Source organism: Schistocerca cancellata, chromosome 12, assembly GCF_023864275.1.
Source record: "Schistocerca cancellata isolate TAMUIC-IGC-003103 chromosome 12, iqSchCanc2.1, whole genome shotgun sequence".
NCBI classification, from domain to species: domain Eukaryota; kingdom Metazoa; phylum Arthropoda; class Insecta; order Orthoptera; family Acrididae; genus Schistocerca; species Schistocerca cancellata.
This window is the reverse complement of record NC_064637.1, coordinates 65,882,138-65,905,755: the sequence shown is the minus strand read 5'-3', so window position 1 is coordinate 65,905,755 and position 23,618 is coordinate 65,882,138.

The following is a 23,618-nucleotide window of genomic DNA, read 5'->3' as shown; positions in this document are numbered from 1 at the left end:
CCGCACCTCCTTCCGGAGCATTACCATTCCCCTAGGCGGCGCCGGCCATCCGGAACACAGCAGGCAACACAAGACGACAGAAAAGTGGTCCGTGGTGAAGGGGGGGGGGGGGGGAGGACGGTCACGAGAACAGCTGGTGCCATGTCCACCGCCAGCGACACCACAACGTGGCCAAGAACAAGAAACAGGGGCTTTGTGTTGCTTCACGTTGCATCACCAGTAGTATCAGACAGTTACTGCAGCGTCGCACTAGAATATGTAACCAATGATGGGGGACATCACTTACAGATCAGTATAAGGGCGCCCATAAAACAGGTTATACATGTGGGGGAGCTAGACGCGGGTGGTCCTATGGAGTATTTTTAATATTTCGTACGATAAATAGCGACTTGTAGGTAGCCATAAAAATGTTCCAGCTCCGACCCTGTTAGAAACCTGCCTAACAACGACTTTTAAATCAATTTCTTGAAAGAGAAGCACATGACTACAATATATTTTTTTCATCCCTTCAGAGCTATGAGACTTAGCGGCCAACCTTGTCCCCGGGTGTGACCGCCCTTGGATCGGTGGCTTTCCAGTTTTCACCACCTAAATCTGCTCAGGGAATCTCGTGGCAGCTCACACCGCCATAAGAAACTAGCTGACAAACACGGCATTGCTCGCGTATTTTGTTTTGTAATACCGAAGAAATTTCATTTCTATGTACGATATTCGTGAAAACGCCTTTGCAATTTGAAACAGTCGCAGAAAGAAATATGTATAATACACAAATATAAAAGTACAGTATCCAGCATTACTGTAGCTGGGCGCAGCTGCTTCACGTGTCTACAACGCGATGTTGTAAACGACTCTATAACTAGGTTTCATAAACGGATCTATGGCAAAGCCATTTCATACCTCTATAAATGTCTATTGTTCCCGCCTGCAGCCGATTGCGTTTCTCACTTGACAGCTGTCAAAAGCGCTGGTGGGTGTCACGGATTTCGTTGACTCAACTGTAGAAGTGTGTTTGTAGTAAAGCGCAGACGTATTAAAACTTCATGCATGATGATGCATTTTTTTTAAGCATCTCAGTGTTTATAACGTCATGTCACAATGACCTGTCTTAAAATGATATATTATTGTGGCGGAATTAGATTAGGAAATGAGACGCTTAAAGTAGTAAAGGAGTTTTGTTATTTGGGGAGCAAAATAACTGATGATGGTCGAAGTAGAGAGGATATAAAATGTAGACTGGCAATGGCAAGGAAAGCGTTTCCGAAGAAGAGAAATTTGTTAACATCGAGTACAGATTTAAGAGTCAGGAAGTCGTTCATGAAAGTATTTGGATGGAGTGTATCAATGTACGGAAGTGAAACGTGGACGATAAATAGTTTAGACAAGAAGAGAATAGAAGCTTTTGAAATATGGTGCTGCAGAAGAATGCTGAAGATTAGATGAGTAGATCACATAACTCTCTCTCTCTCTCTCTCTCTCTCTCTCTCTCTCTCTCTGTCTCGTACGAGCGCGGAGTCCCGGGTTCGATTCCAGGCGGGGTCAGGGATTTTCACCTGCCTCGAGATGACTGGGTGTTTGTGCTGTGCTCATCATTTCATCATCATTCATGAAAGTGGCGAGATTTGACTGAGCAAACGTTGGGAGTTTGTACGGGCGCTAATAACCGTGCAGTTGAGCGCCACACAAACCACACAACATTATCATCATCATCATCATCAACATCATCATCATCATCATCTCCTCTCTCTCTCTCTCTCTCTCTCTCTCTCTCTCTCTCTCTCTCTCTCTCTCTCTCTCGTGACGGATGGGGTGGGCAGCAGCCTGCGACTGTTCGCCCATGACGATGTAGTGTACGGGAAAAAACTGTGTTTTAGTGTGTAGTCGTGGATGTATTATGACCTTTACAGTATTTATTTTCGGTGTGATGAACAACAGTTTGATCTAACTGTAGAAAAATGTGAATTAAGGTAGATGGGAAGGTAAAACAACGCTCTAATGTTCGAATACAGCATCACTTATGTACTGCCTGATACGTGCCCGTCAATTAAATATCTAGGATTAATACTGCAAAGCGACATGAAATGAAACGAGCGTGTAATGTCATTTCCAGTTGTCTTCGGTTCATTGGGAAACGAACTTGAACGGATGTCATTGTGACGTCCGCAACGACCAAACACAACGATGTACAGTCTCCTGGGCCCGGGTTCGAGTCCCGGCTAGGTCAGGGAATTTTTTCCGCTCAGGGTCTGTGTGTTGTGCTGTCATCATCATCATCCTATCATCCTCATCGACTGCAGGTCGCCGAAGTGGCGTCAAATTAAAAGACCGGCACCTCGCGAACGGCCTGCCCGAAGGTGGGCCCTAGCCATACGATTAAATAAAATAAACTGCAGCTTCCATCATATATGGCTTATGACCAATTGAAACTTTGATGAAATCAAGATAGTTTATTCAGATAATTGAAAATGTTTCTTTCGTGCTGCTGGCAGCAACGTTACTCACACGCTAGGACAGGACGAACAAAAACGACACAGCACGAAGGAATAGTCCGAATGGGAGAGATGTGATGTACATGTACAGGCAAACAAATAATTGTAATTTCAGGAAAGATGTACGATTTCTTCAAGAGAAAGAGCCTCACAAACTGATAAAGTCGGTCTAAGGCGCTGCAGTCATGGATTGTGCGGCTGGTCCCGGCGGACGTTCCGAGTCCTCCCTCGGGCATGGGTGTGTGTGTCTGTCCTTAGGATAATTTAGGTTAAGTAGCGTGTGTAAGCTTAGGGACTGATGACATTAGCAGTTAAGTCCCATAAGAATTCACACACATTTGAACATATCTGATAAAGTCCGGGGCGTCTCCAGACGCGTCTTCGATGGTCGTTTCGTCTCAATTTGAAACCGAACTCTTCACGGAAGACAGTTCTTCTCCAGTCAATGAGATTCCAGGCCGAAGACGAGTCTGGAGACTCCCTGGACAGCGGTGAGATACTAATCTGTCGCCTGCCATACGGCCCGACAACAGCAGTGCTACTTCATTTCAGAACAGGACCTCCTTTCGTTATCATCTGCGGCACCCTAACAACACAGCGGCACGCCTAGTTTTGTTGCCCTTCATGACGAGCCGACCTGGGCTTACATTCCAGCAATGTAACGTCCGGCTGCACACGGCGAGGGTTTCTGACGCTTGTCTTCGTGCTTGCAAAACCCTACCTTGGCCAGCAAAGACGCCGGGTCTGCCCCCAGTTGAGAACGTTTGCATCATTACGAGCAGAGCCCTCCAACCAGCTCGAGATTTTGACGATCTGATGCGCCAGTTGGACAACTGTGTCATGATATTTCTCATAGGGACACCGATAACACAATCAACCAATGCGAAGCCAAATAACTTAAGGCCCAGAGGTGAACCAACGCGTTATTAAGTTGCTTAATTGGTGAAGCTCTTTTTCTGGAGTAAATCATCCATTTTTTTCTGAAGTTTTAATAATTTGAAACTCCCTGGTAGATTAAAACTGTGTGCCGGACCGAGACTCGAACTCGGGACCTTTGCCTTTCGCGGGCAAGTGCTCTACCATCTGAGCTACCGAAGCACGACTCACGCCCGGTACTCGGCGTGAGTCGTGCTTCGGTAGCTCAGATGGTAGAGCACTTGCCCGCGAAAGGCAAAGGTCCCGAGTTCGAGTCTCGGTCCGGCACACAGTTTTAATCTGCCAGGAAGTTTCATATCAGCGCACACTCCGCTGCAGAGTGAAAATCTCATTTTGGTTTTAATCATTTGTTTGGTTGTACCGCTGTCGGTCCCATTCGGAGTTCCTTGAAGACAGTGCTACAAGTTTCGATTTTGTTTCGCTTATCAGCAGCCAACTTTATTACGCGTTAGTAAAACAAAAGGGGCTGAAATAATCCGATACTACTTTCAAGTAATCGATGAGAAACTATGTCTAATATGATTACCTCGATTGTAAACAGTGGTAAGGAAGAGTCGAAGAGAAACAGAGTTACTGTGGGTAGAACACGGTACTTACGTTAGTTTATAGTTCTTGGATGAACTGAGAAACGGCACCTCTGTCTCCAATTACAGGTTCTCACTAATGGAGTTTTACTAGGCCGTGCGTCTGTAAACAGTGGCAAGCGCCAATAACGTGGCTACCACTTACAGTAATGTGTGCGGTGTTCGTGTAGGAAGATGATTTCCCGGTATGATTTGTACAAAAATGAGGATTATATAGATGACTACGATTCAAAGATCTGGAATATGTTCCCGAATACAAATGCGTTTCAAAACTTGTTGCTAATCAGGTAAATGTGCATAATTCTTTTAGAAAGTAAACAATAAGTTGCGTCCCTTTACCATTCTTAACATGAATTGACTGACAGTATGATGGCAGTAATGTTAAGAGATATCCTTGATACCATAGATAACTTTTTGAGTTTGTTACACTTAATTATTTTAGAAATTGGTAAAGCAAATCTTATTATCACAAGCTGAAACAATGCGGACTTTTCAATTTGTATTTATCACAAATTTCACAGTAATGTTTCGTTAACTCGTCGATAAGCTAAACAGTGCTAAGTCTATGCTAATCTATGTTATGTGCACTCAGTTTGCAAGTAAACGATGTTAAGTATCCAATGACGTATTTTAAGAATAATATTTTGGTTAGAGTTTATGATTTTAAAAATGTTATTGTAGAAATACTTGAAAATAATTATTTAGCTCAATAAAAAATGTCACACTGTATATAGTTGAAGTCTCTTATTTATGAGAGTTTATTGGAACTTTGCTGTGCAAGTTGTCAAAACAACCAACTTATCCCTTACTATTGCTCAATGCCAAGGTCTTGATACAGTCTTGACGCACTCACTTTTTGCGAAAAATGGACGTTGCGTATGGCGAGAATGTGCTGTACATTGCTGTTGTTGTCATGTTCAACTGCATATTGCTGACTTCGACTTTATGATTTTTTGCTCCAACCTTTTTGATTCGTATTTCCACAACCGACAAGATCCATATCTGCATCACGACGACGACGACAACAACAACAACAACAAGAGGAAGAGCGCCGATAACTTCGTCGTTGAGCACCCCTCACCTACAAACACAGAACGGAGGAAGACACTTCCCGCACGGTAATAAACGTACTGTATCGTTACATCCCTCCCTATGTCCCTCCTTCACCGACTCACTCCCACCTTTCTTCCTCGATTCTCCGTCACTCTCCCACACACTGCGTACCTCCTCCCTCTGCTTCGCCGACTCACTCCACTCTCTCCGCCCTACTACTCTCTGCCGGCCTGCGCCCTTTCCCTCTCTATTTCACTGACTCGCTCCCTTCCCCACTCCCGGCTTCCGCTGGCAGCCGTAATATGTCGGAGTGACAGCTAAGAAAGTGGCAGTCCTGATAGCCGCAGAAGTTGGCACACCTGCTCGATTTAGCCATTACCCGCGCTCTCTGCAACTGCCGCCTATCTGCAGGCGCATTTTTCTGCTCACCTCCTACAACTTCCCGCTCTGCGACAGGACGGATATCCCATGAAAAGTACTCCAATACCGAAGATTAAAGACCACTCAGGAAGTTAATAAATACACTTTAGCTTCTGTATATTGTACTGCAGGCTCTGTTACACACCAAAAATATTCCTGTCAGTGAAAAAGGAATTGGATTAAATAGAACAGCACAAAGAAACTTGGAATGTCTTACAAGGGAAGCATACACCTAACGGACCCAATTTTTTCTCATATTTCATACGTTTATAGTTCAAAAATGGCTCTGAGCACTATGGGACTTAACTTTTGAGGTCATCAGTCCCCTATAAATTAGAACTACTTAATCTTAACCAACCTCATACATCTATGCCCGAGTCAGGATTCGAACCTGCCACCGTTGCGACCGCACGGTTCCAGACTTTAGCGCCTAGAACAGCTGGGCCACCCCGGGCCAGCTACGTTTTTCTGAGAAGCCGATGTTCAAAGGGGGCTGTTGGATGTCATACGAGGCCATCTGCAGTTGGGCACCGTTGTCAACACGGCCGGATAAGCTCAGACTACACCTACACTGGAACCCTACCTCTCCCGATCGGATGTCGGCCTACCATTAGAAGACCCCGGAAGGAAAACAAACACCAATATCACAATGGATACTGGTGTGAAAAACGTAAGGACAACTTTCGCACGTCCGCCCCTGGTAGCTGAGTGGTCAGCGCGACGGAATCTCACTACTAATGGCCCGAGTTCGATTCCCGGCTGGGTCGGAGATTTTCTCCGCTCAGGGACTGGTGTTGTCCTCATCATGATTTCATCCCCATCGACGTGCAACTCGCCGAAGTAGCGTCAACTCGAGAGACCTGCACCAGGCGACCGGTCTACCCGACTGGAGGCCCTAGCCACACGGCATTTACTTTCGCATAATGTGTCAGTAACCAGTTACATAGCTCGATGCAAGTTGAATCATACGTAGAAAGACCTGCTACCGTATACTACCGAAAGTAACTGAATGAAATGCGCAATAAGGCCAACAGAAACGATACTGTTATTCTAGGACAACAGTCCTCTGGACACAAAAAAAGGTGGTACATGGTTCATAGTAGCGTGTGTCATCACCAACCACGGCAATGCATTGTGCTCCATCGCTGGCCGCAAGGTTGGTAGTAAGTTGGCGCAGAAGGACGTTTCTTTCCTTCACCAGCGCGGTTGACAACTGCTGGGTGGTTCTGGACGTGCTGCAGTACGTCTCCCCAACGCCTCCCACACGTTCTCGATGCCATTTAAGCCCATTCAGCGAATACCCTTTCGTTCTAAGAACTACCCCCACCTGCGTTGTTCGATTAAATCACGCACAGTCATCCATAAAAATCCGAAGGAGAACGGTAGCTGAAATAGAAAGAAGCAGGAGACGGACCAACGACACCCGCTACTTGGAAGAGAACATCAACCACCAAGACTCATATCGAGAATAAGTTTCCTCCAGACGACGCAACCATTTCAGACAACACCTCCAAACCGTAGGATACAACTCTGGCATAGCTCATCATCAGAGAAATATCGGGACAACCACAAAGAACTTGCTGAAGTCCATCACCCATCACCTCCCACGCGAATCATAGAAGATCCTCAATAGACTGAGAACTGGAGTATCTCGGTGTAAGGTGAACATGAAGAAAAGGGGATACATTTCAGGGGATGAACTGTGTTTGTTGAACCTAAAGACCACCAGCACCTACTCACCTGCAGGAAACTATCAGAACCTGTTTCCATGGACCATCTGGTTGTCGCCAGTGATGAGGCAGTCCGTGCAGCGGAATTCTGGGCAGCACATGCAATATAAATATGCACATGTACTTTATTCCAGTTCCTATAGTAATGTGTTACATCACCAACAACTTTAATCTTGGCACAATTCAGTGCACCTTTAACCCATACGGACACAGACACTGATTCTTCTACTTTACGACGATTCCTTGTGCTGTTAAAAGTCTCCATCCCTGATACAGTTTCCACTTTACCACCACGAACTAGAGCCGCAGTAACCCAACCATTACCATGTGCACTAGCATCAGTATTAGAAAGAGCAAAATTCTGTACGTATCCACAAAACACTGAAGGACCATGAAGAATAACTTGCGCATCTACTCCGCTCTTCATAATAGTAGATACATTATCGATAGCTTTATACACTGAGCCGGGCTATTGCTCCGCCACCGGAAGTTGCGTTCTGATAACTGGCAGCTAAATAAGTGACGTTCCTGGTAAGACTGCGTCAGTCATCGAGCAGTCGCCCGTGCCGCAGCGTCGACACAGACGAATTATGCCACGTTATTTTTAAAGAAGAAGGCGTTCGCGTCTTAAGCTATTGATAACATAGCTATTACTACGAAGGGCGGAGTAGGTGCGCAAGTTATTCTTCATGGTGCTTGAGTGTTTTGTCGATACGTACTGAATTTTGCTCTTTCTAATACTGATGCTAGTGCACATGGTAATGGTTGGGTTACTGCGGCTCTAGTTCGTGGTGGTAAAGTGGAGACTGTATCAGGGCTGGAGACTTAACAGCCGAGAAGTTATTGCTTATCAGAAGCTGGGCGTTCGCCCTATGTAACTTGACTCAGACGCTGAGAAAAGACCTTAACACGGCTGAGACAAGGGAGTGCGTGGTCGACGTGTGTGTGTGTGTGTGTGTGTGTGTGTGTGTGTGTGTGTGTGTGTGTGTGGGTGGGTGGGTGGGTGGTCTGAAGCGTGGCTACCTAGTTTCGTGTCGTGACGTCACCTCGCGAACTCAGCGACGCACGTGAGTGCTAGGCGGACAGTGGGGCGGCTACTGTGGGCCGCTGAGTGCGCGCGGGGGCGGCGGGGGTCGGCGGCCGACTGCTCGCGTGGCGGCCGGCCGTTGCCTGGTGTGGGCCGCCGCCCCCTCCTACAGCTGGCTGCGCGAGGGGTCGGTGGCCTCATCTGCCCTCTTCCGCTCCGAGGCGGCGCCCCACCACCGACCCACATTCTCTCACGCCTACCACCCTGATGGTATCCTAACACCTCCAAGGTTGGTTACAACACCCAGTGTTAAAAAAAAAAATGCCCCACCTGCCATGCATTCATTTCAATCGGAACTACAAGCTCGCTGTTACCAGCAGTGACACACGGTGTTTACAGAAAAAGTCACTTCCTCCAACAGGAGGTAGTATTGGTCAAAACTAGAAGAAAAGTTCTTACAACGATAGCCTGGGGGAAAAAGTGGAACAGCCTCAAGGACAATGTAATATCGTTGGCGGTGTGAGTGACAGGAATGAGGCACACATTTTGCAGTAACAACTGATTATAGATATAAGAACAGAATTCAGATACGGTTTCTGTACGTGAATGTCCAAAGTACAAACAGAAAAAAGTCTCAACCAGACGTTCCGTTGACTGAGATGCGATTAGACGATGAAGTTTATAAGTCGTTGTACCGTAGTTGGCGGCGGAGCCCGAGGAGACGACGATGATCGGCTTTAGGATCTGAACTGGAACTCTGAGACTGTACGAGGTGCATTCAAGTTCTAAGGCCTCCGATTTTTTTTCTAATTAACTACTCACCCGAAATCAATGAAACTGGCGTTACTTCTCGACGTAATCGTCCTGCAGACGTACACATTTTTCACAACGCTGACGCCATGATTCCATGGCAGCGGCGAAGGCTTCTTTAGGAGTCTGTTTTGACCACTGGAAAATCGCTGAGGCAATAGCAGCACGGCTGGTGAGTGTGCGGCCACGGAGAGTGTCTTTCATTGTTGGAAAAAGCCAAAAGTCACTAGGAGCCACATCAGGTGAGTAGGGAGCATGAGGAATCACTTCAAAGTTGTTATCACGAAGAAACTGGTGCGTAACGTTATCTCGATGTGCGGGTGCGTTGTCTTGGTGAAACAGCACACGCGCAGCCCTTCCCGGACGTTTTTGTCGCAGTACAGGAAGGAATTTGTTCTTCAAAACATTTTCGTAGGATGCACCTGTTACCGTAGTAACCTTTAGAACGCAATGGGTAAGGATTACGCCCTCGCTGTCCCAGAACATGGACACCATCATTTTTTCAGCACTGGCGGTTGCCCGAAATTTTTTTGGTGGCGGTGAATCTGTGTGCTTCCATTGAGCTGACTGGCGCTTTGTTTCTGGATTGAAAAATGGCATCTACGTCTCGTCCATTGTCACAACCGACGAAAAGAAAGTCCCATTCTTGCTGTCGTTGCGCGTCAACACTGCTCGGCAACATGCCACACGGGCAGCCGTGTGGTCGTCCGCCAGCATTCGTGGCACCCACCTGGATGACACTTTTCGCATTTTCCGGTCGTCATGCAGGATTGTGTGCACAGAACCCAGAGAAATGCCAACTCTGGAGGCGATCTGTTCAACAGTCATTCGGCGATCCCCCAAAACAATTCTCTCCACTTTCTCGATCGTGTCGTCAGACCGGCCTGTGCGAGCCCAAGGTTGTTTCGGTTTGTTGTCACACGATGTTCTGCCTTCATTAAACTGTCGCACCCACGAACGCACTTTCGACACATCCAGAACTCCATCACCACATGTCTCCTTCAACTGTCGATGAATTTCAATTGGTTTCACACCACGCAAATTCAGAAAACGAATGATTGCACGCTGTTCAAGTAAGGAAAACGTCGCCATTTTAAGTATTTAAAACAGTTCTCATTCTCGCCGCTGGTGGTAAAATTCCATCTGTCTTATGGTGCTGCCATCTCTGGGACGTGTTGACAATGAACGCGGCCTCATTTTAAAACAATGCGCATGTTTCTATCTCTTTCCAGTCTGGAGAAAAAAAATCGGAGGCATTAGAACTTGAATGCACCTCGTACTTGAGGATGACAGCCTTCCGTGACGTCGGGCGTCGGCTTGTTTTTGAGGCGTAGCTGGAGTACGATGCCCGCCGGTGGTGAGACGTGGCGTCGGGAAGCGGTGGTTGGCAGTTCAGGTCACGGCCAGAATGAAGACTCGACTCGCTGAGCTGCAGCTGCGAACGGCGAGAAGCCCTGAGACGCGAGTGGTCGCAGCACGGTCTCCCGCGGAGGAATCCCAGAGTAGCGCTGAGTGAGCAACTGTTGTGGGTTACGGAAGTAGTGCCCCGACTACGGCGCACTCTGTCGCGATAAGCTCGCAGCCTATTGGCGAGATGGGTGCCGCTGCTTTGCAGGCCGAGGCGCGGTGGTGTGCAAGGCTAGCACTGCCGTGACGTCAGAGTGCTCTCAGTTACTACCTGTCGTGACGTCATATCCTACGGTTCCTCACACTGTGACGCCAGGGGTAACACCGCTGTGTGTCTCCAAAATACAGGGTGTTCAAGAATGAATATACGGTTTTTAAGGTTTTGTAGCATTTATTACATTCAACTTACAATTATAAATAATATATCAAATGAAAGAGCAACTCGAACAATTTTTCTCACAAGGGAACCTCCCCATCGCACCCCCCTCAGATTTAGATGGGACAGTGGATAGGCTTTGAAAAACTGAACACAGACGAATCGAGAAAACAAGAAGAAATTGTGTGGAACTATGAAAAAAATAAGCAAAATATACAAACTGAGTAGTCCATGCGAAGATAAGCAACATCACGGAAGACGTGAGCTCACGAGCCCCGTGGTCCCGTGATTAGCGTGAGCATCTGCGGAACGAGAGGTCCTTGGTTCAAATCCTCCCTCGAGTGAAAAATTTATTTTCTTTATTTTCGCCAAGTTACGATCTGCCCATTCGTTCATTGACGTCTCTGTTCACTGTAATACGTTTAGTGTCTATGTTTGGCGACCGCACCGCAAAACGGTGCGATTAGTAGACGAAAGGACGTGCCTCTCCAATGGGAACCGAGAACATTTGATCGCAAGGTCATAGGTCAACCGATTCCTCCACAGTAAAACACGTCTGATATATTCTATACGACACTGGTGACAAATAATAATTGTCTGAAAATAAAAAAATTAAACTCTTCACTCGAGGGAAGACTTGAACCCAGGACCTCTCGTTCCATAACTGCTCACGCTAACCACGGGACAACGGCGTACCTGAGCTCGCACTTTCCTTGATGTGGCCTATCTTGCACATGGACTACTCACATTTGTGTATTTTGCGTATTTTTTTCATAGTTCCACACAACTTCTTCCTGTTTTCTCCATAGATCTGTGTTCAGTTTTTCAAGGCCTATCCACTGTGCCAACTTATAACTAAGTCTGAGGGGGATGCGATGGGGCGGTTCCCTTGTCAGAAGTGTTCAATCCGAGCGACGAGCGAGTTCTTCCCAAATCTTGACCACGGTGTGGAGTAATTGTTGCAAGACTGCTGTTTCTAAAGTCGTGTACATCAGGTGGTAGCGGAGCCACACATTACTACACATGATCCTTTACGAGCCCTAAAGGTAGATATCGCATGGCGTCAGATCGTGTAGGAACGTGTAGATCGTGCAAAACAAGTTCTGTCATCCGGCCCCTTGCCGCCAGTTCAGCGGTCGAGTACAAAGTCATTTAAACAATTGCGTAAAGAGTTATGTCAGTCAGGCTGCGCAGCATTTTGCTGCCATATAAAGTTGTGGTTCAGCTTTTTCCATTTGATGAAAGAGCCATATGTCTAGAGCATCAACATAAGAAACACCGTATACAGTCGCTTCACCAAAAAAAGAGAGGTCCATAAACTTTCCCCGGTATGTGGCACGATAACCTTCAGTGGAGTGGAATCTCGATGCAACTGTACCATCTCGTGCGAATCTGGATATTACACTGCTCGACCAGCCGGCCAAATGGAGACCCACACTAGGCCCACTTCAAAGTGCCAGCTGCTGATAATGTTTTCTCACACGAGTACGCGGCATCTCCGTGAGCTTCTGGTCACTCAATATCCGACGCTGGTCACGCCCTTTATATACCCCATCAGGCCTGCTAACAACACTAAACACGAATACTGAATACCAGCAATGAACTATGGTTGGCTTTCTACCTGTCGCACAGAATTCCAAGTCTAACGATTCACATACCGCCGATGATGTGTACGTAGTGGAACTGAAATCCGACCATTTATTGTGGATGCTTCACAGGCAGTGCATATCGAAATTTGGTACGTTTTACAACATTCCGTGGCCTACAAGCGAGAGGGGTGTGTGGGAAGCGTGTTCGAAGCACGGAGACCTCGGTGCAAAACTTGAGATGATGAAATGTGCGGTGCAGACCGCGCCGTCCCAGCTTGGAAACAGGAGGCCGGCGGCGCCAAGCAAGGGGCTTAAAAATGTAATATGGAGGCTGATCTCCGCTTCCATTAGGTAATTATTTCCCATTAAATTACTCCCGGCCGCTCTTCCTCTCTGTGTCACCGCCGCCGCATGCATCCCCGCCCTCTTCCCCAATCCTCTTGTGCCTACTCTTTGTTCTCTTCCACCACTCCAAACCCCCCGCCCCCTTCTCCCAACTCCCCACCGTTTTTCGTGCTCTTCCATTGCAAAAAAGAAAAAAAAATCGCCCCCGCTTTGTTTTGTACGACAAATGCGCAGTGGCTTGCGTTACAGACGCAGTATTGCTCAAAAAATGTATTTTTGCTCACTGCTGCGCTACTCGGTAAAATATCAAAGTAAGGATTGGGGAGGAGAGAAAGAGGAAGAATGAAAACCACGAGAGAGAGAGAGAGAGAGAGAGAGAGAGAGAGAGAGAGAGAGAGAGAGAGAGAGAGAGAGAGAGAGCGGGGGGGGGAGGGGAGGGAGGGAGGGAGGGAGAATGGCGGCATACTCATATGTGACGTAGGCAGCTCTCTCAGGTGTTTTCGGGCGTAACAAGTTGACCACAGAGGGATTTGACCAGGTCCTTATCTTCCGACTCAGTTGTGAAACCTTGCACTGCCCCAAGTAATCTGCGGAATCATGGTAGCTTCCTGTCTTCCACAACCATTAGCAGCCCCCTTTAGTAGCGTCAAGTTTGGACGAAAGGGATCGACCGATCCCATGTCATCCTCGCATACTGACTGTCCCGAACATTTGGGATAAAAACTATACAGTTAGTATCACTTAACACTTGCGGGCTGAGATGCCGTGGTAAGTACATAAGACTCTCCCCTGCCGTTTCGCCTTCTGCAGTCGAATGGACCACGGCATCTCAGCTCGGAAGTGTTAAGTGATGACAACACCTGCCGTGAAAGCCTTCATTCCATGATTACACAGTTAGTAGCTGAGATTAGCAACCAACGATTCAATACATTTCTGGTATTATGTCGTATGCGATATGTTCACGGTGCAGTTCGCCAATTTTTACAGTAGTTGTAATGTCCAACCTCCCCCTTCCTTCTGCTTGAGAGTTATTAATAGCCCATTGGTCTATGATCACTTTCACCGATTGTGCCTCATTGCTAGCGGAAACAAACAAATTTAAAAAAATGTTTTACTGAACTTTTTAATATAACGCGTTTTTGAAACAAATTAAAAATTATAATTTTTCCAAGCACAAACGTATTCGTAACCCCATACAGATAGTCCTGAAAATTTCTGCTTGTGGATTTTTAAGAGTTATGAAAATACCTGTAGAATTAAAAACGAAAAACGTGGTGGACACGTAATAGATAACAGTAAGGAGTTGAACTATTCAATCATCAGTTATGTATTAAATTTTAAAACATAGTTATTAAAAATTCACACGCACATATTTTCAGGACTGTCTTTACGGGGCTAGCAATCTGTATGGGGTAGGAGAATTTACTTTTATTATTTTTTAAACCATTTTAAAAAAGAGTTATATTGAAAAGATTTTACTTAAATAATTATTTTCTGCTTTTTAGTCTTGTGTGTCTCATATTTTTCAAGTGATCTCAGACAATTTGATGAGATTACAACAGACACATGTGCTAAATTTCAGGATTTTTTTAGTTTCTTTGCACGTCAGTCAGCCAATACATTGCTTCTTCCTGTGATTACCTCACTGTAAGACCTCTAAAGTAAAAATTATAGAAAATCGAGCTCACACGGGGGCTTACACGAAACCATTCTTAACACGTAAGATTCGCAAGATGAACAGGAAAAGGTGGAACAGCACTGATATTGTAGGTTATGCCACGTTAGGTTGAACTGGAGACCTAGAAACAACGGAGAGACTTCGTCCCCGCCGTAGCCTCAGTGGTACACAACCCCACAAGAAGCTATAGCAGTCCACTCACCCCACCGCCGCCGCACACCGAACCCAGGGTTGCCGTGCGCTTCGGCTCCCAGTGCCGGTCCCCAAACCCCCCCCCCCCCCCTCCCCCTGTGGAACGTCTCACACCAGACGAGAGTAACTCCAATGTTTGCGTCGTAGAGTAATTATTATGTACGCGTACGTGGAGAAAGCGTTTGCGCAGCAATCGCCGACATTGTGTAACTGAGGCGGAATGAAGGGAACCAGCCCGCTTTCGCCGAGGCACATGGAAAACCGACTTTAAAACCATTCACAGGCTGGTCGGCACACCGGATCTCGACATTAATCCGCCGGGCGAATTCGTGCCGGGGACTGACACGACTTCCCCCGGAAAGCAGTGAACAGCAATGGTTCTCAGAGTACCCTCCACCACACACCACACACGAAAGCGCCTTCGTAAAGCTTTGCCAGCAAGTTTTAAGCAGTCCCTAACTAACCAGGAAATGACAGTGGTAAACGAAGTAAGCTCCGCCACACATCAGACAAGAAAGCGAGTTAATATTGCACTGCCATCCACTTCTGACCTGTATATAAAGTTTAGTGTTTCTATCTCACTTAATGGGTCTGTCGTTAATTCATAAAACATACTGTCATGGGACAATGTAAATACGGTACAACAGAGCAACCTCATGGACAAGTAGAGCAAACAAAAATGACACTTGTTCTACTTGTTTCCTCATAGGAAGTAAAGAATGTACATGTAAATAAATACCACAGTACGCATGTTAGTTGTAAATAAGCTGGAAAACAGTAACGCTAGAGAAAGCGATTGACAAGTTTATTTTCATATCACCTTACGGTTGCTTCTCCGACCGCAGGTTCCCTGTCCCAAATTGTTCAGTGGAGCATTCTCTATGTCCTGTTACATTTCTGCATGTTTTTACGGGCACACACTGAATAATTTTAATGGATTAGCGCACAGCCAGCGGTGTGGTAACGAACCAAAATATTCGTCTCACTACACGTTCGGTTGAAGATGCAGCATTGCTCGTTGCAGGACATAACGGACGTGCGTGTGCTGTGAGGAGCGGAAGGGTGTCGTACGAGTGAAGTCGAACGAGCGTACGGTGATACGTTTCGCAGCAGCCTCATCCTAACTAGAAGAAATTCACCCCTGTTGATGCAAACGTAGGAGAATCTGGGTCGTTCAAGCCGCAGAGGAGTGGTGAAGATTCTCGCGCAGCACAACTTGAGCAGGTGGTGTTGGATCGGGTTGAGAAAGATTTGTCAATAGAGAGTCGCAAACTCGCAGAATGATAATATCGGCGTTTGTCTTACGCTATATAGGGAAACCAAAGAAACCTCGTATCTCAAAAGACTGGATAGGGTTTGATTCGCCACCAGTACACCACTTCGCTCTGTGGTGCGTCAGCATAGCGTGACGGGTGCTCGACAGTGCGTACTGAGCGTTCCCGTATCGAGGCAGTGGTGCGTGCTGTTCTACAAATGGCGAGGATTGGCTGAATTCTTTTTTTTGGGGGGGGGGGGGGGGGGCGGGGGGGGGGGGGAGGGAGATTAGTTCAGGGTATTCTGTAGACATTTCGTCGCAATGAATGCGTAGTGCAGCAGCTCGATGTGGTATGTGTGGTGTCACCGCCAGACACCACACTTGCTACGTGGTAGCCTTTAAATCGGCCGCGGTCCGTTAGTATACGTCGGACCCGCGCGATTGCAGACCGAGCGCCGCCACACGGCAGGTCTAGAGAGACTTCCTAGCACTCGCCCCAGTTGTACAACCGACTTTGCTAGCGATGGTTCACTGACAAATTACGCTCTCATTTGCCGAGACGATAGTTAGCATAGCCTTCAGCTACGTCATTTGCTACGGCCTAGCAAGGCGCCATTACCAGTTACTATTGATACTGAGTCATGTACAGTCAAGAGCGACGCTCATCATTATTGGATTAAAGTTAAGTGTTCCACCAGCTACGTCCATTTTTCTAAAGTCTAATTTCCTTGTCCTCTTCCAGACCTCACGCCAGCCCGCGTGAGCTAAAACGCGTGCCTTTCGGCTTCCTCTTGTACCCGGTGTTGACTCTCCTGCCAACCCACAACAGTATGGACTCAACAAGTCGTTGGAAGACCTCTACAGAGATATTGCACCATGCTGTCTCTACAGCCACATATAACTGCGAATGGGTTGCCAATGCAGGATCCGGTGCACGAACTGACCTATCGATCCTGCTCCATTCAAATTCGATGGGATTCGACTCTGGTGATCTGCGTGACGAGATCATTCGCTAGGATTGTCCAGAACGTTCTTCCAACCAATCGCGATCAATTGTGGCCGATGACGTGGGGTCCACCGACGGCTGCACATTCCCAGTCAGTGATCGGTTCATTTGGACCAGAGGACCCATCCCATTCCATGTAAACACAGCCCACACCATTGTGGAGCCGCCACCAACTTGTACACTGCCTGCTTGACAACTTCGGTCTGTGGCTTCCTGGGGTCTCTGCCTCACTGAAACCCTGCCATCAGCTTTTACCAACTGAAATCGGGATTTATCTCACCAGACCGCGATTTCCCAGTCGTCTAGGGTCCAGCCGATATGGTCACGAGCCCAGGAGAGGCGTTGCAGGCGACGTCGTACTGTTAACCCAGGCACCGCGTCGGTCGCCTGCTGCCATAGCCAATTTTTTTTGTCATCAGTCTACTGACTGGTTTGATGCGGCCCACCGCGAATTCCTTTCTTGTGCTAACCTCTTCATCTCAGAGTAGCACTTGCAACCTACGTCCTCAATTATTTAATTATTTGCTTGACGTGCCGGTCGGAGTGGCCGTGCGGTTATAGGCGCTACAGTGTGGAACCGCGTGACCGCTACGGTCGTAGGTTCGAATCCTGCCTCGGGCATGGATGTGTGTGATGTCCTTAGGTTAGTTAGGTTTAAGTAGTTCTAAGTTCTAGGGGACTGATGACCACAGTAGTTAAGTCCCATAGTGGTCAGAGCCATTTGAACCATTTGCTTGACGTATTCCAATCTCTGTCTTTCTCTACAGTTTTTGCCCTCTACAGCTCCTTCTAGTACCATGGAAGTCATTCCCTCATGTCTTAGCATATGTCCTATCATCCTGTCCCTTCTCCTTATCAGTGTTTTCCACATATTCCTTTCCTCTCCGATTCTGCGTAGAACCTCCTCATTCCTTACCTTATCAGTCCACCTAATTTTCAACATTCGTCTATAGCACCACATCTCAAATGCTTCGATTCTCTTCTGTTCCGGTTTTTCCACAGTCCATGTTTCACTACCGTACAATGCTGTACTCCAGACGTACATCCTCAGAAATTTCTTCCTCAAATTAAGGCCTGTATTTGATATTAGTAGACTTCTCTTAGCCAGAAATGCCTTTTTTGCCATAGCGAGTCTGCTTTTAATGTCCTCCTTGCTCCGTCCGTCATTGGTTATTTTACTGCCTAGGTAGCAGAATTCCTTAAATTCATTGATATCGTGACCATCAATCCTCATGTTAAGTTTCTCGCTGTTCTCATTTCTACTACTTCTCATTACCTTCGTCTATCTCCGATTTACTCTCAAACCATACTGTGTACTCATTAGACTGTTCATTCCGTTCAGCAGATCATTTAATTCTTCTTCATTTCACTCAGGATAGCAGTGTCATCAGCGAATCGTATCATTGATATCCTTTCACCTTGTATTTTAATTCCACTCCTGAACCTTTCTTTTACTTCCATCATTGCTTCCTCGATGTACAGATTGAAGAGTAGGGGCGAAAGGCTACAGCCTTGTCTTATACCCTTCTTAATACGAGCACTTCGTTCTTGATCGTCCACTCTTATTATTCCCTCTTGGTTGTTGTACATATTGTATATGACCCGTCTCTCCCTATAGCTTACCCCTACTTTTTTCAGAATCTCGAACAGCTTGCACCATTTTATATTGTCGAACGCTTTTTCCAGCCCATTAACGCCACATTTTTCCGCACTGTCCTAACGGATACATTCCTAGTACGTTCAAGGTAGATGTCTGCGTTTGTTTCACGCCGTGTTGCTTGTCTACTAGCACTGACAACTCTACGCATATCCCTCCGCCCTCGCGCGTTACGTGAAGGCCGTCGGCCACTGCGTTGTCCGTGCTGCGGGGTAATGCCTACAACGTGGTATTCTCGGCACGCTAGTTGACACCGTGGATCTTGGAATATCGGATTCCCTAACGATTTCCGAAATGGAATGCCCCATGCGTCTAGCTCCAGCTATGACTCCGCGTTCAAAGTCTATTAATTTCCATCGTGCTTCCATAATCACGTCGGAAAGCTTTTTACATGAATCACCTGAGTACAAATGACAGCTTCGCTAATGCCCTGCCTTTTATACCTTGTGTAGGCGAAACTACCGCCATCAGTATATGTGCGTATTCCTAGTCCCATAACTTTTGTCATCTCAGTATAATACAAAGTACATAGCGAGCCTTTTATTCTTGCTTTTCTGTGTCCGTAGACGACTAAGTTTTATCGAGCGTCCTCCGGCAGCAAAAATGTGCGGCTGAGAAGGGAAGAATAATCTACTATGTCGTCTATAGTCCACGAAATCATTTTAAGCAACGATGTTAATTCAGTGGATTCGATCTTGGAGCTCAATTGCTTTCAAGATGCAATGTCATGTCTGCATTCCCCGAAGTGGTTCAGTTTTGAGAGAGACTAATACAGCGTGTCCCAGGAGGAATGGCGAGTATTCAGGGATCCGACCCATACGAGTATTCGAAGCACGGTCTCTAAAATGCCTATCTTAAAAGCTATCAGCAGTTGTTGATCTTTGATACTGTCAAACAAATCTCATCTGTTTGCTTTCCGTAATTTGGGGGTAGTAGTATGGATTCAAACAAGAAGAAATAGCGCGGTAAACATGGGCTCCAAAATGCTTTCCTGAAGAGGTATGAACAAAAAAATGGCTCTGAGCACTATGGGACTTAACTTCTAAGGTCATGAGTCCCGTAGAACTTAGAACTACTTAAACCTAACTAACCTGCAGCGCCTAGAACCGCTCGGCCACCCCGGCCGGCAGGTATGAACACTTGTTCAGTAGATTAGATGATTTTCACAGTAGCGAAGATGAAGAAGTGCTCGTAGCAGTTAAGGAATGCATTTTAGCGCCCATGTTTGCCAGAATTTCTTGCCTCGAATGATTGTTTCCGTCGTATCTCTGAATGCTGGCCGTGCCTCACGGCAGACCCTGCACAATACGTCATCCGCGGAGACCAGAATCCCTCTATTTTAATAATATTAAGCCATTTTTGATTTGCAGGATAAAGGAACACCGTTCATCCTTTTGGGATGACCAGCTGTGTTTTCTAGGCTACATGTTTATGGGATTTATTGCCTCCGTAGGTTGCTTTGGTAAAGTCAAGCCGTGATCTCAGTGACCCTGGAATTCATAAAATGCAGGGGCACTTACACTGGCGAGTCTACATCCTCTCCCGTCTTGAGACGAAAAGCATTTTTTGAGGACTAAAGATAATTAGATCCTAAATTAAGAAAATCTGTATTATTCCCCAAAATTTTAGAAGACGCTTAGAGTGAAGACTTTTTATGTCAGAAAGTCGATGAAAAATGTGCAAACTCAGAAAACACAGTATTAAACATATAAAAATTCTTAAAACTGTACCACTGGAATGTCGAATTATAGGTCGTTACCGAATGTAGTTCCACTGCTACATCTAAAAAATATATTGCTGTATTGTTCTGATGAAATGAACAACCATTTATTGAATAGTGTATGGTCTATTAGCATATTAAGACATGTTCTAAACAGATCGTAGTCCAAAATTAATAACAACGAACAAATTACCTTCATTTCTCAAAGACATGCTGACACTGTGGTAAACTTTTTTTTAAGCAGATGCTGCCACCTATAGGAAACATGCAGAAACGAAACCAGTGATGCTCTGAAAGCATACTCGGACACAGAGATTCCGCTGAACAGAGCCTCATACTTAACGTCAAATCAAACGCAGATAATATCCAATCTCCCTAATCAGAGAAGCCGTTGATATCAGAATGTGCAGCAGCAACTTTAACCGAGACAGTAACCACATTCTTAGTGATGCACGCAAACGGTCTCTGTATGTAGAAGGTGTGGTGTCACCGCCAGACACCACACTTGCTAGGTGGTAGCTTTAAATCGGCCGCGGTCCATTAGTACATGTCGGACCCGCGTGTCGCCACTGTCAGTAATTGCAGACCTAGCGCCACCACATGGCAGGTCTAGAGAGGCGGACTAGCACTCGCCCCAGTTGTACGACGACTTTGCTAGCGACTACACTGACGAAGCCTTTCTCTCATTTGCCGAGAGACAGAATAGCCTTCAGCTAAGTCCATGACTACGACCTAGCAAGGCGCCATTAACCATATCTGGAGAGAGTCTCACTTGTATCGTCAATAGCGATGTACCACAAGGATGAATTAAACAGACGATACGTACTTTTCTTTAGTGCATTCATACGTATCCCGTTCCAGAACTCACGCCAGCCGGCGTGTGTGTACGCGTGCCTTTCGGTTACCCGTCACTGTGGACTGGCTGTCTTGTCAGTCCGCTACAGAAGTGCTACACAGAAATGAACTGAGCTATCCACCATCCGAGGTGCTCAACATCGGAACTAATGCTCCTCCACCACACATATCTGGTAGAATGTAGAAGTTCCGTGAATTCGTGACGTCTCCATGCCTTAAAAATAGGCTTGCTAGTACCACACAGCTTGTTAGCACGCCGGTGACTACTGACTAGTACGCTATCAATGCTACTGTTCACTAGTCATATTGATGCACGTTGATACCTTTGAATCATATGAATTTGGGTGCGAGAAGCTGTCTCTCCACAAAGTCTGCACCACCCGCTGTGCGACTTTCTATGTGGATTGGACTAGAGTGCAGTGGAATTACTTTTCGGATTTCAGTCTAACTGATTCGTACATGGAGTGTAGACGACGTTTTGACTGCTGCGTGCATAGTTGACGATGTGAATCTTCCAGTCCGAGTCCCGGCTTCCAGATATCGTGACGGGTATAGCTGAGACGTTGGCGTAGGGCGGACTGAAGACTTTTTGCCTGGTCGATTCAGAACGTGCGCAATGCAGCAAGTGCGGGCTCGCGAAAGCCATTGGTGGCAGCAACAAGTGCGGGGGCGGCGGTTGGCCGACGCTCGCGAGGGCGGAGGTGGGGGCGGGTCTCCTCCCGGAGGCGTGGCGGTTCAACGCCCGTCGCGGACGACGTGGAGCAAGATAGGAAGGTCAGGCGCGGAGCTGTAATAATAATGATGACGACAACAAAAACCTCATCAATTGCAACTACTACTACTACTATTACTACTACATTACTGCGCAAAATTTAAGGACTAAAGTAACTTAAGCATGATGTGTCGTCACTGCCAAGTAACATAACAGGATGTGACTTGGAGCATACATAGAAAGGTACTCCAGCCATACAGTACAGAAGGTAACTAAAAGAAATGCACAATGTGATGAACAGAAAGACACTTTTGTTCTAAGACAAATACAATGAAGTCATTGCGATTTATGATGTTCCCCTCGACGTTACAAAACGCAGGACATAGTTATTACTAGTGTGTGTGATTACTATGGACGGCAATGCGTGCTCTCATCCGACCACAAGGTTGGTATGGAGTTGTTCTGGTGGGGCGTTCTATCCCTCCACCTGAGGGGTTGATCATTGGTGCATGTTGACGTGCTCCAGTACGTCTCCCAAATGCATAAACATGTGATCGATGGGATTTAATTACTGTCTTTACCCAGAACTTCACGAATAATCAACAATTTGTATGAAGGTGTATCATCATGGTGCCCAAGTCATGACTTGTATTGCTATAAATTCGGGTATTTTTTATTTTGGTTGGGCTCACGCAAACGGCATTGAACTTGTGAATGCTAATCCTTAGTAACTTTTCTCCAATACTTCCCTTATTGAACATTTGACTTTATCGCAAGAAATAATCCGTTAAAATCGAAGAATGAACAGATCATCGCGTTTCATCGCACTTGTCAAATTTTTTCCATCTCGGGGATCCAGAACGCGACTGAACGTCAGTTTCGATATCATAATCTTGAAATCTGTAACGGCACTTTTCAATAGTTCCGCTTCCTCGATGACTAAATCTAGCGACTGTTGAGCTATTTTTATTCAAAATTCAACAGTTTTTGAACGAATTTTTCGGTCGCGTGTTTAAGATTCAAGACACCTGAAAAAGTTTCATGAGATGAGCTAGTTGACACGCTGCCGTCATCAGCGACTTACCCGTCTGTGATTTGGCAATCGTTCATAATAGTTTCTTTTAGCTTTTTTCTGTGGTTTCATTGGTTGATGATGTGCTGGGGCGTCAGGGTCCCTCACCACCTTTCACATCTTCACGGGCTTTTTCGAATAGCTATCATCAATCGTAAAGCCTTGTTTTACTGACGACAGACCAACAATAGGTTGGTTGGTTGGTTTGGGGAAGGAGACCAGACAGCGTGGTCATCGGTCTCATCGGATTAGGGAAGGAAGTCGGCCGTGCCCTTTCAGAGGAACCATCCCGGCATTTGCCTGGAGTGATTTAGGGAAATCACGGAAAACCTAAATCAGGGTGGCCGGACGCGGGAGACCAACAATAATCAATATGTAACATTCCTAAGACTCTCGTGTCTTTTATTCCGTGCTTACTGGCAAATTTAATATAAATTTTCTGATCCATTTCTGTACTAATAAATAACCGCAGAATCCAAAAACACATGTAACATTTTTGACATCCGGCAGCGGACTAAATGTCCTATATGCCCCAGACTGGATAGTTACTTTTAACACACGCTCACTAGCTCCACTACGAAAATGTTGCGCACGTGCTCTAACAATAAGTAGCAGTTAAATGAAAGCACAACATCCGCCAGGAGGCGGCTTTGAATGGTTCCATTCAAATGTGATGAAGACATTTATCCCTCTGGGAGACGAGACGAG